Source organism: Nerophis lumbriciformis, unplaced genomic scaffold, assembly GCF_033978685.3.
Source record: "Nerophis lumbriciformis unplaced genomic scaffold, RoL_Nlum_v2.1 HiC_scaffold_67, whole genome shotgun sequence".
Lineage (NCBI taxonomy): Eukaryota > Metazoa > Chordata > Actinopteri > Syngnathiformes > Syngnathidae > Nerophis > Nerophis lumbriciformis.
In genome coordinates, this window is record NW_027316609.1 from 108638 (window position 1) to 120175 (window position 11538).

Below are 11538 nucleotides of genomic sequence, written 5' to 3' on the forward strand. Positions count from 1 at the left end.
TGGAAATAATGTCTTTAATTTGGGGGGTGATGTCTATAATTATGGGGGTGCATTGGAGGCGGGGGTCCACTGGAGGGCTCCACAACGTCTGAAAATAGGGCCCCAAAAGAACTGGAAATAATGTGTTTAATTCAGGGTGCATTTGCAGCGAGTGTCCACCAGAGGGCTCCAATTCCCCAGCTATAGTCCTGGTACTCTAAAATGATGGCACTTAGTCAAATTTCCGCCTTTTTTTGATGACTTCCAACTAGGAGAGGGACTAATTTTGAGTTCCGGACCCGGGTGGAGAACCATAGCACGTCGGCCTTCTTAAAGGGACATCCTCCTAGGCACTTAGTCAAATTTCCGCCTTTTTTTTGGACTTCCAGCGAGGAGAGGGACTAATTTTGCTTTCCGTACCCGGGTGGAGAACCATAGCAGGTCAGCCTTCTTAAAGGGACATCCTCCTAGGCACTTAGTCAAATTTACGCCTTTTTTTTGGACTTCCAGCGAGGAGAGGGACTAATTTTGCTTTCCGTACCCGGGTGGAGAACCATAGCACGTCGGCCTTCTTAAAGGGACATCCTCCTAGGCACTTAGTCAAATTCACGCCTTTTTTTTGGACTTCCAGCGAGGAGAGGGACTAATTTGGCGTTCCAGACCCAGGTGGAGAACCATAGCAGGTCGGCCTTCTTAAAGGGACATGCCCCTAGACACTTAGTCAAATTTACGCCTGAAAATAGGGCCCCAAAAGAACTGGAAATAATGTCTTTAATTCAGGGTGCATTTGCAGCGAGTGTCCACCAGAGGGCTCCAATTCCCCAGCTATAGTCCTGGTACTCTAAAATGATGGCACTTAGTCAAATTTCCGCCTTTTTTTGATGACTTCCAACTAGGAGAGGGACTAATTTTGAGTTCCGGACCCGGGTGGAGAACCATAGCAGGTCGGCCTTCTTAAAGGGAAATGCTCCTAGGCACTTAGTCAAATTTACGCCTTTTTTTTGGACTTCCAGCGAGGAGAGGGACTAATTTTGCTTTCCGTACCCGGGTGGAGAACCATAGCAGGTCAGCCTTCTTAAAGGGACATCCTCCTAGGCACTTAGTCAAATTTCCGCCTTTTTTTTTGGACTTCCAGCGAGGAGAGGGACTAATTTTGCTTTCCGCACCCGGGTGGAGAACCATAGCAGGTCAGCCTTCTTAAAGGGACATCCTCCTAGACACTTAGTCAAATTCACGCCTTTTTTTTTGGACTTCCAGCTAGGAGAGGGACTAATTTGGCGTTCTGTACCCAGGTGGAGAACCAAGGGACGTCGGCCTTCTTAAAGGGACATCCTCCTAGACACTTAGTCAAATTCACGCCTTTTTTTTTTTTGACTTCCAGCTAGGAGAGGGACTAATTTTGCGTTACGGACCCAGGTGGAGAACCATAGCAGGTCGGCCTTCTTAAAGGGACCTGCTCCTAGACACTTAGTCAAATTTCTTTTTTTGGTGACTTGACTTCCAAAGCCCGAGCGGGGGCCCCGCGGCCCCCGGCTCCATGGTGTTGTCGTTGGCCTAGTTTGCACTAGTTTCCAGGGCTCACCGCGTGGAGGTCGACAACTTGAGCCCCATGGTCTCTCCCCGTGGCGGGCCTCCTGCCCGCCTGGTACGCCGGCAGAGGGCCGGCACGCGGAAGGTGTGGTCTCGCCCCGCACGCGCGAGACGCTTCACCCCCTTCCGGGCGGCCCTCAGGCACTTACGAGAAAACCCCCGGGAAACGGGTTGCTCAATCCCTTCCCGGGCGCCGGTGGGGACATTCACCGGCCGTGTGTCTCTCTCTGACCCCCCAGGCAATTCCCCCCTGCATCAACCACCTTCCTCATGGCCGGCGTAATGCACCCAACACCGGCGGCTCGGCCACCCCCCTCACACGTGCAGCAAACCCCCCCGAAAGGGGGCGCGTCACGGCGGTAGACCGACCAAACCGCTAGTATGAAGCACCGCTTAAACCATGGATCTAGTGGGTATGGATAACGAGAGCGAATAGCCCGCGGCAGTTTCCCCAGTAGCACACGTGTCCAACACCATCCGGTCCTTACCATGCCATGCCAAGGGAGCGGAGGAGAACGGGCAGAAGCCCGCCAGCCCCACACCTCAAGGCCCCGATTTCCTTCTCTTAGAGGCAGACCCAACTTGTTCGATCGTGGGCGCGCGGCGCGCGGAGCTTACCTGCCCGCCACCCCCGTGGCCGGGGGCTCGTAACAGGGGTCACTCCGCGCGCCCTCCGCACGCGCAGCTTACCTGCCCGCCACCCCCGTGGCCGGGGGCTCGTAACAGGGGTCACTGCGCGCCCGCAGCTTACCTGCCCGCCACCCCCGTGGCCGGGGGTTCGTAACAGGGGTCGCCGCGCGAGCGCAGCTTACCTGCCCGCCACCCCCGTGGCCGGGGGCTCGTAACAGGGGTCGCTGCGCACGGGGTGCGCTCACAAAGGGGTGGGGCTCACCCTGCCCGCCACCCGTCGCGCGCGTAACGCGGACTGCCCGAGACGCGAGGTCCACCGGCAGCCGCGCCCGCACACGCGCTGGGCTCGTAACAGGGGTATTGTCCCGAAGGTGCTCTGGTCCGTGTTATTATTATGCGGAGCTTACCTGCCCGCCACCCCCGTGGCCGGGGGCTCGTAACAGGGGTCACTCCGCGCGCCCTCCGCACGCGCAGCTTACCTGCCCGCCACCCCCGTGGCCGGGGGCTCGTAACAGGGGTCACTGCGCGCCCGCAGCTTACCTGCCCGCCACCCCCGTGGCCGGGGGTTCGTAACAGGGGTCGCCGCGCGAGCGCAGCTTACCTGCCCGCCACCCCCGTGGCCGGGGGCTCGTAACAGGGGTCGCTGCGCACGGGGTGCGCTCACAAAGGGGTGGGGCTCACCCTGCCCGCCACCCGTCGCGCGCGTAACGCGGACTGCCCGAGACGCGAGGTCCACCGGCAGCCGCGCCCGCACACGCGCTGGGCTCGTAACAGGGGTATTGTCCCGAAGGTGCTCTGGTCCGTGTTATTATTAAGTCAGCACATGAGGAACCTTCTCATGGCGTCCATATAAATATTAAGGCAAGACTACCACGCCTCCAGTGGCCAGAGCTTGCGGGTCTCGGATTATCACAGCTTAAGGGGCCCGGTCCCCGTGTGTTGCCATTTATATTGTTGTTTTGAGGGGCCCGATCCCCCTTCAGCTACCTCATTAGAACCAGTCCAGGCACCCGAACACCATCCTTAGAATCCCGTATGGGTTTTCGGTGTGATAAATGCGCGCATCCCCGTCCAGGGTCAGCGCTCGTATGCATGTATTAGCTCTAGAATTGCCACAGTTATCCAAGTAACGGTGGAGTGTTCAAAGGAACCATAACTGATTTAATGAGCCATTCGCAGTTTCACTGTCAAACTCGTTTGCACTTGCACTTGCATGGCTTAATCTTTGAGACAAGCATATGCTACTGGCAGGATCAACCAGGTAGACCCGCTAGCGTGTTTACTGGCTTCTGTGATTCCCCGGCCGGGATGCCTACCGGCTAAGCCGAACGTTCGGTGACACTTGCCTTTCAGTCAGCGCGCAAGCGGCTTGCACGGGCCGTGAGCCGTCGCACACAGCCCGAGGAGTCCCGCGGGGCCAACATCATGCTCGGCTGAGAGTGGTTTTCGGCACGCTGTCCTGCCGGGTCTACGAAGGGGTGGCATGGGTTGCGCGCAGTGTCTCATGGCGCCGCCTAGGGTTCGAAAAAGGTGTTTCCGGAAGCACCGCAGCCGTCGCTGCCCAGGCCCTCCGGCACCACCCGGGGCGTGGGCCCGGATGGCATATGCGCGAAGGGACGCTGGGGCCGAGCCGGAGCGGGTCCGATGTAGGACAACTAGGGCAGACGGGTCGTCTCGATCTCGCTTCAAATCGGGCTTGCCGGGCGGCAATAGAGGCAGACCTGCAGGGCCGGAGGAATCCCCCACCTGGGTAACCGGCTGACGCCGGCCGGTGAGGGCCGCTCCGTGGCAAGTCGTGTTTACCAGAGGGTTAGAGGGGAAAGGGGAAGTGGGCCGGGGCTTTTCCCAGGTCCGAGCCCCTGTCGCTCAAGTCCTGGGAAGCCCCGAGTACCTGGACGGAGGTCCAGGATTTCATTCATACGGGAAAAGTTGAAAATGTGTCCGAGACAGCGCCCCCTAGGCGGACGCGCGCTCCGGACCGAGCCCCTGTCGCTCGAGCCCTGGAAGCGCCAAGTACCTGGGTGGAATCAGTTCCAGGATTTCATTCATGCGGGAAAAGTTGAAAATGTGTCCGAGACAGCGCCCCCTAGGCGGACACACGCTCCGGACAGAGCCCCTGTCGCTCGAGCCCTGGAAGCCCTAAGTACCTGGGTGGAATCAGTTCCAGGATTTCATTCATGCGGGAAAAGTTGAAAATGTGTCCGAGACAGCGCCCCCTAGGCGGACACACGCTCCGGACAGAGCCCCTGTCGCTCAAGCCCTGGAAGCCCTAAGTACCTGGGTGGAATCAGTTCCAGGATTTCATTCATGCGGGAAAAGTTGAAAATGTGTCCGAGACAGCGCCCCCTAGGCGGACACACGCTCCGGACAGAGCCCCTGTCGCTCAAGCCCTGGAAGCCCTAAGTACCTGGGTGGAATCAGTTCCAGGATTTCATTCATGCGGGAAAAGTTGAAAATGTGTCCGAGACAGCGCCCCCTAGGCGGACACACGCTCCGGACAGAGCCCCTGTCGCTCAAGCCCTGGAAGCCCTAAGTACCTGGGTGGAATCAGTTCCAGGATTTCATTCATGCGGGAAAAGTTGAAAATGTGTCCGGGACAGCGCCCCCTAGGCGGACACACGCTCCGGACAGAGCCCCTGTCGCTCAAGCCCTGGAAGTCCTAAGTACCTGGGTGGAATCAGTTCCAGGATTTCATCCATGCGGGAAAAGTTGAAAATGTGTCCGAGACAGCGCCCCCTAGGCGGACACACGCTCCGGACAGAGCCCCTGTCGCTCAAGCCCTGGAAGCCCTAAGTACCTGGGTGGAATCAGTTCCAGGATTTCATTCATGCGGGAAAAGTTGAAAATGTGTCCGGGACAGCGCCCCCTAGGCGGACACACGCTCCGGACAGAGCCCCTGTCGCTCAAGCCCTGGAAGTCCTAAGTACCTGGGTGGAATCAGTTCCAGGATTTCATTCATGCGGGAAAAGTTGAAAATGTGTCCGAGATAGCGCCCCTTAGGCGGACACAGGTGTCTGCATGAGCCCCTGTCGCTCAGAAGCTGGAAGAGCAGTTTGAAAAAGGACCGGGGTAAAGAGGGGGAAAGCACCATATATGTGTCCGGGAAGGCGCCCCTCGGGCGGACACAGGTGTCTGCATGAGCCCCTGTCGCTCAGATGCTGGAAGAGCAGTTTGAAAAAGGACCGGGGTAAAGAGGGGGAAAGCACCATATATGTGTCCGGGAAGGCGCCCCTCGGGCGGACACAGGTGTCTGCATGAGCCCCTGTCGCTCAGATGCTGGAAGATCAGTTTGAAAAAGGACCGGGGTAAAGAGGGGGGAAGCACCATATATGTGTCCGGGAAGGCGCCCCTCGGGCGGACACAGGTGTCTGCATGAGCCCCTGTCGCTCAGATGCTGGAAGATCAGTTTGAAAAAAGAACCAGAGGATAGAGGGGAAAAACACCATATTTGTGTCCGAAAATAGCTCACTTTGACTCGGACGCGTTCCCTGTGATTTCAGCCTGTCAGACATGGTGCACATAGTAACGAGATGGAGGTGTTTTGGTCGACCAGGTAAAAAACGAAAAATCGAGAGAAGGTAAAAAGTAGGTGAAAAATTAAGCCTCTCTCGTTAAGGTACTTAGAAAAAATCCCAAAAAAAAAATGAACTCCCATTGAAATGAATGGGGAAAATTTTTTTTCTCGTTTTTTTTCTAAGTACAACAACGAGAGAAGGTAAAAAATGGTTTTTTTTAGCCTCTCTCGTTAAGGTACTTAGAAAAAAACCCAGATTTTTTATTTTCTCGTTTTTTTTCTAAGTACAACAACGAGAGAAGGTAAAAACAGGTGCTTTTTAGCCTCTCTCGTTAAGGTACTTGGAAAAAATCCGAGACATGTTTGGTCTTCCCCACTGACAGTGCGCCTTTGCTGGGTAAGTTGTGGACGTGCCAGGCACCCCCGGGACACCGGTGGAACGCGGCCGGACTCGTGGTACTCCAACCCGGGCATAATTTTGGATCAAATTCGGGACTTTTGCCCACTTTCCCAACTTTTCTTCCCAATCACAGTGCGCCTTTGCTGGGTAAGTTGTGGACATGGCAGGCACCCCCGGGACACCGGTGGAACGCGGCCGGACTCGTGGTACTCCAACCCGGGCATAATTTTGGATCAAATTCGGGACTTTTGCCCACTTTCCCAACTTTTCTTCCCAATCACAGTGCGCCTTTGCTGGGTAAGTTGTGGACATGCCAGGCACCCCCGGGACACCGGTGGAACGCGGCCGGACTCGTGGTACTCCAACCCGGGCATAATTTTGGATCAAATTCGGGACTTTTGCCCACTTTCCCAACTTTTCTTCCCAATCACAGTGCGCCTTTGCTGGGTAAGTTGTGGACATGGCAGGCACCCCCGGGACACCGGTGGAACGCGGCCGGACTCGTGGTACTCCAACCCGGGCATAATTTTGGATCAAATTCGGGACTTTTGCCCACTTTCCCAACTTTTCTTCCCAATCACAGTGCGCCTTTGCTGGGTAAGTTGTGGACATGCCAGGCACCCCCGGGACACCGGTGGAACGCGGCCGGACTCGTGGTACTCCAACCCGGGCATAATTTTGGATCAAATTCGGGACTTTTGCCCACTTTCCCAACTTTTCTTCCCAATCACAGTGCGCCTTTGCTGGGTAAGTTGTGGACATGCCAGGCACCCCCGGGACACCGGTGGAACGCGGCCGGACTCGTGGTACTCCAACCCGGGCATAATTTTGGATCAAATTCGGGACTTTTGCCCACTTTCCCAACTTTTCTTCCCAATCACAGTGCGCCTTTGCTGGGTAAGTTGTGGACATTGTAGGCACCCCGGAACCCTGGTGGAACGCGGCGGGACTTGTGGGACTCGAACCTGGGTGTGATTTTGGACCAAATTTGGGACTTTTGCCCACTTTCCCAACTTTTCTTCCCAATCACAGTGCGCCTTTGCTGGGTGCGTCGTGGACATTGTAGGCACCCCGGAACACTGGTGGGACTTGTGGGACTCGAACCTGGGTGTGATTTTGGACCAAATTCGGGACTTTTGCCCACTTTCCCAACTTTTCTTCCCACTCACAGTGCGCCTTTGCTGGGTGCGTTGTGGACATTGTAGGCACCCCGGAACCCTGGTGGAACGCGGCGGGACTTGTGGGACTCGAACCTGGGTGTGATTTTGGACCAAATTCGGGACTTTTGCCCACTTTCCCAACTTTTCTTCCCAATCACAGTGCGCCTTTGCTGGGTAAGTTGTGGACATGCCAGGCACCCCGGAACCCTGGTGGAACGCGGCGGGACTTGTGGGACTCGAACCTGGGTGTGATTTTGGACCAAATTCGGGACTTTTGCCCACTTTCCCAACTTTTCTTCCCAATCACAGTGCGCCTTTGCTGGGTGCGTTGTGGACATTGTAGGCACCCCGGAACCCTGGTGGAACGCGGCGGGACTTGTGGGACTCGAACCTGGGTGTGATTTTGGACCAAATTCGGGACTTTTGCCCACTTTCCCAACTTTTCTTCCCAATCACAGTGCGCCTTTGCTGGGTGCGTTGTGGACATTGTAGGCACCCCGGAACCCTGGTGGAACGCGGCGGGACTTGTGGGACTCGAACCTGGGTGTGATTTTGGACCAAATTCGGGACTTTTGCCCACTTTCCCAACTTTTCTTCCCAATCACAGTGCGCCTTTGCTGGGTGCGTCGTGGACATGTCAGGCACCCCGGAACCCTGGTGGAACGCGGCGGGACTAAGTTCCAAGAGGGCGTTTTTGCCCCCCTCCAAACTCCCTCTCTTTGTTTATAGTGCATATTTTCTGCTGGATCTACTCTCTATTTACTCCAAGGAAAAAAACTAGCCGGTCGCGGCAAATTTTTACAATCGGTCGCCAAACTACGGCACGAGGGCCGAACGCGGTACGCCGGCGTCCAAGATACGGCCCGGGGATTTTTTTTGATTTTTTGGGCTTTTTTTGATTTTTTTGGACATGTTGGGCATCCCAGGACTCGGGTGCGACTGCAGGACGTGTGGGGCTCTAACCTGGGTGTGGTTTTTGGTCATTTTTCCGGACTTTTGCCCACTTTTCCAACTTTTCTTCCCCACTCACAGTGCGCCTTTGCTGGGTGCGTTTTGGGCATTGTAGGCACCCCGGAACCCTGGTGGAACGCGGCGGGACTTGTGGGACTCGAACCTGGGTGTGATTTTGGACCAAATTCGGGACTTTTGCCCACTTTCCCAACTTTTCTTCCCAATCACAGTGCGCCTTTGCTGGGTAAGTTGTGGACATTGTAGGCACCCCGGAACCCTGGCGGAACGCGGCGGGACTTGTGGGACTCGAACCTGGGTGTGATTTTGGACCAAATTCGGGACTTTTGCCCACTTTCCCAACTTTTCTTCCCAATCACAGTGCGCCTTTGCTGGGTGCGTTGTGGACATTGTAGGCACCCCGGAACCCTGGTGGAACGCGGCGGGACTTGTGGGACTCGAACCTGGGTGTGATTTTGGACCAAATTCGGGACTTTTGCCCACTTTCCCAACTTTTCTTCCCAATCACAGTGCGCCTTTGCTGGGTGCGTTGTGGACATTGTAGGCACCCCGGAACCCTGGTGGAACGCGGCGGGACTTGTGGGACTCGAACCTGGGTGTGATTTTGGCTCAAATTCGGGACTTTTGCCCACTTTCCCAACTTTTCTTCCCAATCACAGTGCGCCTTTGCTGGGTGCGTTGTGGACATTGTAGGCACCCCGGAACCCTGGTGGAACGCGGCGGGACTTGTGGGACTCGAACCTGGGTGTGATTTTGGACCAAATTCGGGACTTTTGCCCACTTTCCCAACTTTTCTTCCCAATCACAGTGCGCCTTTGCTGGGTGCGTTGTGGACATGTCAGGCACCCCGAGACACTGGTGGAACGCGGCGGGACTTGTGGGACTCGAACCTGGGTGTGATTTTGGACCAAATTCGGGACTTTTGCCCACTTTCCCAACTTTTCTTCCCAATCACAGTGCGCCTTTGCTGGGTGCGTTGTGGACATTGTAGGCACCCCGGAACCCTGGTGGAACGCGGCGGGACTAGTGGGACTCGAACCTGGGTGTGATTTTGGACCAAATTCGGGACTTTTGCCCACTTTCCCAACTTTTCTTCCCAATCACAGTGCGCCTTTGCTGGGTGCGTCGTGGACATTGTAGGCACCCCGGAACCCTGGTGGAACGCGGCGGGACTTGTGGGACTCGAACCTGGGTGTGATTTTGGACCAAATTCGGGACTTTTGCCCACTTTCCCAACTTTTCTTCCCAATCACAGTGCGCCTTTGCTGGGTGCGTTGTGGACATTGTAGGCACCCCGAGACACTGGTGGAACGCGGCGGGACTTGTGGGACTCGAACCTGGGTGTGATTTTGGACCAAATTCGGGACTTTTGCCCACTTTCCCAACTTTTCTCCCCACTCACAGTGCGCCTTTGCTGGGTGCGTTGTGGACATTGTAGGCACCCCGAGACACTGGTGGAACGCGGCGGGACTTGTGGGACTCGAACCTGGGTGTGATTTTGGACCAAATTCGGGACTTTTGCCCACTTTCCCAACTTTTCTTGCCCACTCACAGTGCGCCTTTGCTGGGTGCGTTGTGGACATGTCAGGCACACTGGTGGAACGCGGCGGGACTTGTGGGACTCGAACCTGGGTGTGATTTTGGACCAAATTCGGGACTTTTGCCCACTTTCCCAACTTTTCTTCCCAATCACAGTGCGCCTTTGCTGGGTGCGTCGTGGACATTGTAGGCACCCCGGAACCCTGGTGGAACGCGGCGGGACTTGTGGGACTCGAACCTGGGTGTGATTTTGGACATAATTCGGGACTTTTGCCCACTTTCCCAACTTTTCTTCCCAATCACAGTGCGCCTTTGCTGGGTGCGTTGTGGACATTGTAGGCACCCCGAGACACTGGTGGAACGCGGCGGGACTTGTGGGACTCGAACCTGGGTGTGATTTTGGACCAAATTCGGGACTTTTGCCCACTTTCCCAACTTTTCTTCCCAATCACAGTGCGCCTTTGCTGGGTGCGTTGTGGACATTGTAGGCACCCCGGAACCCTGGTGGAACGCGGCGGGACTTGTGGGACTCGAACCTGGGTGTGATTTTGGACCAAATTCGGGACTTTTGCCCACTTTCCCAACTTTTCTTCCCAATCACAGTGCGCCTTTGCTGGGTGCGTCGTGGACATTGTAGGCACCCCGAGACACTGGTGGAACGCGGCGGGACTTGTGGGACTCGAACCTGGGTGTGATTTTGGACCAAATTAGGTACTTTTGCCCACTTTCCCAACTTTTCTTCCCAATCACAGTGCGCCTTTGCTGGGTGCGTCGTGGACATGTCAGGCACCCCGTGACACTGGTGGAACGCGGCGGGACTTGTGGGACTTGAACCTGGGTGTGATTTTGGATCAAATTCGGGACTTTTGCCCACTTTCCCAACTTTTCTTCCCAATCACAGTGCACCTTTGCTGGGTAAGTTGTGGACATTGTAGGCACCCCGAGACACTGGTGGAACGCGGCGGGACTTGTGGGACTCGAACCTGGGTGTGATTTTGGATCAAATTCGGGACTTTTGCCCACTTTCACCCCCTCTCTTTGTTTATAGTGCATATTTTCTGCTGGATCTACTCTCTATTTACTCCAAGGAAAAAAACTAGCCGGTCGCGGCAAATTTTTACAATCGGTCGCCAAACTACGGCACGAGGGCCGAACGCGGTACGCCGGCGTCCAAGATACGGCCCGGGGATTTTTTTGATTTTTTGGGCTTTTTTTGATTTTTTTGGACATGTTGGGCATCCCAGGACTCGGGTGCGACTGCAGGACGTGTGGGGCTCTAACCTGGGTGTGGTTTTTGGTCATTTTTCCGGACTTTTGCCCACTTTTCCAACTTTTCTTCCCCACTCACAGTGCGCCTTTGCTGGGTGCGTTTTGGGCATGTGGGGGGCACCTCGGACTCGGGTGGGACGCGGCGGGACTTGTGGCACTCGTACCTGGGTGTGATTTTTGATCATTTTGTGGACTTTTCCCCAGACACTCTCCACTTGTCTACCCCACTTCCCCTGTGACTTTGCTGGGGGGGCGTTTCCCCGCTGTCCTTTGTAGTGTAAGGGTTACTTTTCTTTTTTTTCTGTCTGAAAATAGGGCCCCAAAAGGCCTCACACTCCCCGGGAAGACCTGATGGACGCCTCGGCGTCACTGAAACAGGCCAATCTGTCTGAAAATATGGCCCACGAAAGGCCTCACATTCCCCGGGAAGACCTGATGGACGCCCCGGCGTCACCGAAATACGGCAAACTGTCTGAAAATAGGGGCTC